General features: G+C 45.3%; 1 long non-coding RNA gene across 1 annotated transcript; it reads left to right on the plus strand.

The window, feature by feature from the left end:
* Positions 1-626: 626 nt before the first annotated feature.
* Positions 627-1,051, plus strand: LOC138674061 (uncharacterized). Its single transcript, XR_011320457.1, has 3 exons — positions 627-675; positions 766-840; positions 970-1,051. It is a non-coding gene; the product is annotated as an uncharacterized lncRNA (long non-coding RNA).
* Positions 1,052-6,458: the final 5,407 nt, after the last annotated feature.

The following is a 6,458-nucleotide window of genomic DNA, read 5'->3' on the forward strand; positions in this document are numbered from 1 at the left end:
GGTCCACAGGCACCAGGTCCACAGGCACCAGGACCACAGCCACCAGGACCGCATCATCAAAATATTTAAAGTAAGTTTTGAAGACCCCAAATCTGCTACTTCAATGTGTAGAGCAGATTGCAAGTTTCTTTTTTTCTTACAGACCCACCAGGTCCACAGCCACCAGGTCAACAGCACCAGGTCCACAGCACCAGGTCCACAGCCACCAGGTCAACAGGCACCAGGACCACAGCCACTAGGACCGCATCATCAAAATATTTAAAGTAAGTTTTGAAGACCCCAAATCTGCTACTTCAATGTGTAGAGCAGATTGCAAGTTTCTTTTTTTCTTACAGACCCACCAGGTCCACAGCCACCAGGTCCACAGCACCAGGTCCACAGCCACCAGGTCAACAGGCACCAGGACCACAGCCACCAGGACCGCATCATCAAAATATTTAAAGTAAGTTTTGAAGACACCAAATCTGCTACTTCAATGTGTAGAGCAGATTGCAAGTTTCTTTTTTTCTTACAGACCCACCAGGTCCACAGCCACCAGGTCAACAGCACCAGGTCAACAGCACCAGGTCCACAGCACCAGGTCCACAGTACCAGGTCACAGCCACCAGGTCAACAGTTTACCGGAACACAATGTCCTCTTCTGGCAGCCCTCCTCCACAGCAACAGCGTGTATCGGTAAGTAAATGGCCCAATTTTTTTTTTTTTGTTTTGTTTTTTAATTTTCATAAATTTTATTCACTACATGCATTTATTATGTTTACACAGGAAACAGAATCCGATGAGGAGCTGTCAGAAGGGACCGAGACGGGTGGAGATATACAAGTGGAGGAGGAACCAAGTGTAAGTAGTTGTGAATCACTTGCTTCACACCATACACCAGCACCATACATGAAACAGATTTTCAGATACAACGGAACCAAGAAAACATATACATACATTCAAGCTAATTTTTTTTATCCTTTATTTCAGTCTCCTGCTGCTGCTGCACACCATGAAGGTTCTCCCAGGCACTCCCAGAGTCGGCGGACTCATCGCCGCGGTCGGCCATCAGTAAGTTGTTTTTTTTTGGGGGGGTTCGATTGGTCAATTTTATTTTTCAGTGTACTAATTTTTATTTTGTTCTTATATTTTTCTTTTCTCACAGGCTTCACAGCATGCTCCCGCAGAAGACTCTGACATAGAGATTGAAGCCCTCATCGAGGAGGTTCGCGAGCGGGAGCCGCTGTGGAACATGGCTGACCGCAGGCATGCTGACACCAGTGTCACCCGTCGGCTCTGGTTGGAAGTATGCCGGAACATCTTTCCGAGGTGGGAGGACCTTCTTCCACAGCAGCAGAGCAAACTTTGTAAGTATTCACTTTTCAGTGATGTTTAGAGCTGAATGTAATGTCTTGCATTTACAATGTTGTTTTTTTTTTCTTCACTCCTGTCTTCACAGGTAGCAAGGTTAAGAAGCGGTGGCGGTCACTGAGGGATCGCTTTAAGAGGGAGTTTAACCAGGAGATGCAGGCCCGGAGTGGCTCAGCAGGAAGGAAAAAAAAACCTATAGATACGCCCCTGCCCTCTCCTTCCTGAGGCAAACCATGCTGAGTCGAGTGTAAGTATTAAACATCCCAGTAATAACCATGTTCTAATCACATAACTTTTGTTTCAGTCCGGGCTTTTCCATATCAATATATTAATTGTTTTTGTTTTTTCTTTCACAGCACCTACTCCAGCCACCGTGCGCCTGCATCTTTCTCTGCGCCCTCTGGAGCGATCCCTCCTGAGTCCGCCACCGGGGACCACATCGGTAGGCCCCACACCTCTGACCCCTCTGTCCCCTCCACTTCATCCACCTCAACCAGTGGAGCGCAGCCTTCCTTACTCGCATCTGATGGTCAACAGATAGCGTTCCCTTTACCCCACCGCTCTGACCCTGCCACCTCTACACCACCGTTAGGTTCGTGGCGGCAGCGTCAAAGGGGTCAGGAAAGGAGCTATGCTCCTGAGTTCTTGCATCTAAATGCAGGCATCCAAAATTCTTTTAAAATTTTGGGAGAACAAGTGACTGCTGGTTTCAGCATGGTGCAATCACGCATGAGTGAAAACCACCATGAAATCAGCAGTTACTTGGATAGGCTGCATTTAGATGTAAGTCAAGCTCCAGCAAATCTTTTTTTTCAGTCCATGCTCAGGAGCATGGAAAAGCTTTCTTTTGATCAGCAGATGCGGGTAATGAATAGCTGCCATAACGCTCTGCTCAAGGTAATAAACGAACCCCAATCTACCCCCACACCTCCCCACACATCCCAGTCACCATTTCCACATCATGCCCCACAATATCAGCGTCAGTCCCACTACCAAACCAGGCCCACAAACCCAATGTATTCCCCAGTATTTTCTTCTTCTTCCTTTCCCAGCTTTTCACCATTCAGTTACACAACTACCCCAACACACCACCCCTCTGGTCAGCCTCCTGCTTTACAACACCCTTCTGCAGAACAAACAGGTAGGGTTTCCCCAATCCCACCTACCGATGTGGTCCAACCTTCCAGCCCCTCCTCCCATAGTTTCTCCACCCGACACTACCAAGACCTGTAAACTGTTTGATTTTTTTCCTTGTTACCACAAAATAATATATTTTTACAAGAAAAAAAAAAAGTTTTGAAAATTAAAAAAAAACAAAAAAGGTTTGAAATAAAAATATTTCTGGTTTACAATCTACTGTGTGTGTGTTGATTCATTAACGTAACTATTAAAGGTTAAGTGAAAAGAAACACCAGACGTTTTAGGTATAACAAAATGGTTTTATATTAGCAAGCAAACCACACTTTGTGGTTTGTTTGTTTTTTGGGTTGCTACAAACACAATTTTGACAAACACCAAACGACAAGAAAAACAGGTCACACAATCATGTCTTGCCATGGAATCCGCCCAACAGGTGACAAAAAATAATCCGCAAACTGGTCCCTCATCATAGTAACAGAACTGGTGGAGCGAACAGAGGCACTGCGGTAATCCCACAAGGATGTCTCCAATTCTTCGTCATCCAAGGTAACAGATTCCTTTGAAATAACAAAATTATGGAGCACCACACATGCCTTGACAACATCATCTACAGTTTTTGTTTCCAGTTTTATTGCCGTCAGCAGAACTCTCCACTTTGCCGTCAATATACCAAAAGAGCACTCTACCACTCTTCTTGCTCTGGTAAGACGGTAATTAAAAACCCGCTTGGTACGGTGTAATTCACGGCTGCTGTATGGTTTCAGTAGGTGCGGCGACAGTTGAAAGGCTTCATCACCTACACACACATATGGCATGGCTGGTTCACTTGTTCCTGGGAGCGGTCTTGGTGGCGGGAAATTGTATGTATCTCCATACAGGCAGCGACCCATTGCAGAGTTTTTAAACACTTGTGAGTCGTTGGACCGGCCATACGCTCCTATGTCCACAGCAAGGAATCGGCAGTTGGCGTCAGCAATAGCCATGAGTACAATGGAGAAGTATTTTTTATAGTTATAGTACTCTGATCCTGTTCCTGCCGGTTTAGCAATCCTAATGTGTTTGCCGTCCACGGCACCAAAACAATTTGGGAAATTGCAAATTGTCTCAAATTGTTCTGAACTTCTCAACCAGATTTCCATTGTTGGTTGTGGGATATACTCCGGCTGTAAAGTGTCCCAAATCGTACGACATGTTTTCTTCACAATTCCGCCAATAGTGGAAATCCCCAGCCTGAATTGAAAATGGAGTGAAGTCAAAGACTCTCCCGTAGCTAGGAAGCTGCAGAAAAAAAATAAAAATGTAAAAAAAAATTGCACAGACCATCAACCAAAAAAAGCAGTGGAATGGCCTCAAACAACCCAACAAATTACATGCTGCAAAAAATGGTGCGCAATGTGTCAGCGCAGTTTTCTCTGCAGCATGTAATAACATTCAATATGACCAATGACTAGTGTTGAGTGATACCGTCCGATACTTGAAAGTATCGGTATCGGATAGTATCGGCCGATACCCGAAAAGTATCGGATATCGCCGATACCGATATCCGATACCAATACAAGTCAATGGGACACCAAGTATCAGAAGGTATCCTGATGGATCCCAGGGCCTGAAGGAGAGGAAACTCTCCTTCAGGCCCTGGGATCCATAGTGAAGTGTAAAATAAAGAATTAAAATAAAAAATATTGTTATATTCACCTCTCCGGCGGCCCCTGGAACATCACCCCGAGGAACCGGCGTCCGGCAGGCTTCTTTGTTCAAAATGAGCGCCTTTAGGACCTGTGGAATGACGTCGCGGCTTCTGATTGGTCGTGTGCCGCCCATGTGACCGCCACGCGACCAATCAGAAGCCGCGACGTCATTCCACAGGTCCTAAAAGCGCTCATTCTAGGAATTTATCTGAGGAATGACGTCGCGGCTTCTCATTGGTCGCGTGGCGGTCTTTGAACAAAGAAGCCTGCCGGACGCCGGTGACTCGCGATGATGTTCCAGGGGCCGCCGGAGAGGTGAATATAACAATATTTTTTATTTTAATTCTTTATTTTACACCTCCGATACCGATACCCGATACCACAAAAATATCGGATCTCGGTATCGGAATTCCGATACCGCAAGTATCGGCCGATACCCGATACTTGTGGTATCGGAATGCTCAACACTACCAATGACACAAGAAAAAAAAAGCAGTGGAATGGCCTCAAACAACCCAACAAATTACATGCTGCAGAAAATGGTGCGCAATGTGTCAGCGCAGTTTTCTCTGCAGCATGTAATAACATTCAATATGACCAATGACACAAGAAAAAAAAAGCAGTGGGATGGCCTCAAACAAACCAACAAATTACATGCTGCAGAAAATGGTGCGCAATGTGTCAGCGCAGTTTTCTCTGCAGCATGTAATAACATTCAATATGACCAATGACATAAAAAAAAGATGCTTACCGCAGTGTCACCAGGAGCCGCTCCGCCGGTGTGATGGCAAGCCTCATCCTTGTGTCCTGCCTTTGGATGACATCCTCTAGTTTTCCAACCAAAAAATCGAAATGTTCCATCCTCATCCGTACATAATTGTAGAATTTCTGTGGGTTGCACCGCAACTCCAGATAGAGAGTGGACTGGACACCCCTGGTCATCCGCAGCTCATTGATTGGATGTATCCAGAATCGTCGCCTTCTCCGTTGCATCCTCCGTCTTTCTGCTGCCGCCTCCTTCTCCCGCACTATGATAGCCAGGCGATTCGTCTCAAATATAACTTCAGTAACCAAACTCGAAATCCTCCCAATTAAACCATCCATCCTTGCCACTAAACTAAAACCCTCAAAGATGTGCTGTAAATACAGTCAGTATATAGATTTCCCTTAGTTTCCAGTAGCCAATCAAATTTGGGTGCCTCCCATTTTAAAAACGGATCCGACGTAAAAACGGACGCAACGCATGGTAAAAACGTATGCAACGTATGCAACGCATCCAGCATTTCAACGGAACCGTTTATCGGATTTGCGACGGATCCGTCTAAATGCTGTATGCGTTGCATACGTTTTGCAGTTTTTTGACGCATCCGTTTTTTTGGGAAAAAGACGTTTTTGTGACGGTTTGCACTTAACGCTAGTGTGAAAGTAGCCTAATTAAAACGAGTGTCCCACGACGATCTCCCGTGGAGAGCAGCATCATCAGCTGATGTGACCGCTCTCCAGGGGCTCCAAGAATACAATGATGGAAGGTATCCTAACTCAATGTATTCCTCACAATGTATTCCTACGCCCCTGTGAGAAAATAGTCCCTAGTCTCACTTTTTTGCATTGCTGTGTGAGAAAGTTCCCAAGCAGCAAATGCCATAAAATGAGACCATTGAACTATAGTAACCTCTCAGTGATGCACTGCAGGAGCCATTGTCTCCTGTCAGTGTCTCACTGAGGGTCCTATAGAGCAGTGACATCACCCGATGTCACTGTTCTATAGGGGAGATCGTCGTGGGACACTCATTATTAATTGGACTACGGCGAACAGGTAGTATACGGTTTATTATTTTACGTTTTTTGCAGGCGCTGAAGTATGGGGTAAGTATGGTTAAATTAAGAATATTAAAATACTTTTTTTGGGCTGTGTCTTTTATTTTTTTTTAACTCTTTCACTACTATAGGATTAATAATGGATAGCCATCATATTGACGCCTCTCCATTATTAACCCAGCTTAATGTCACCTTACAATAGCAAGGTGACATTAACCCCTTATTACCTCATATCCCACCACTACTTGGGAGTGGGAAGAGAGGGGCTAAGTGTCAGAATTGGTGCATATCACAGATGCGCCATTTCTGGGGTGGCTGCTGACTGGTATTTTTAGTTGGGGGGCAATATCCATGGCCCCTCTCTAGTGTTAGGACTGGTGGAACGCACCAAGTAAAAGGTGAAATAATATTGGTGCGTTCGCAGTCCGGGGTCCACCGTGCAGGTGAAAACCTGCTGCTAGT

The sequence above is a fragment of the Ranitomeya imitator genome, chromosome 4, assembly GCF_032444005.1.
Source record: "Ranitomeya imitator isolate aRanImi1 chromosome 4, aRanImi1.pri, whole genome shotgun sequence".
Classification (NCBI taxonomy): Eukaryota; Metazoa; Chordata; class Amphibia; order Anura; family Dendrobatidae; genus Ranitomeya; species Ranitomeya imitator.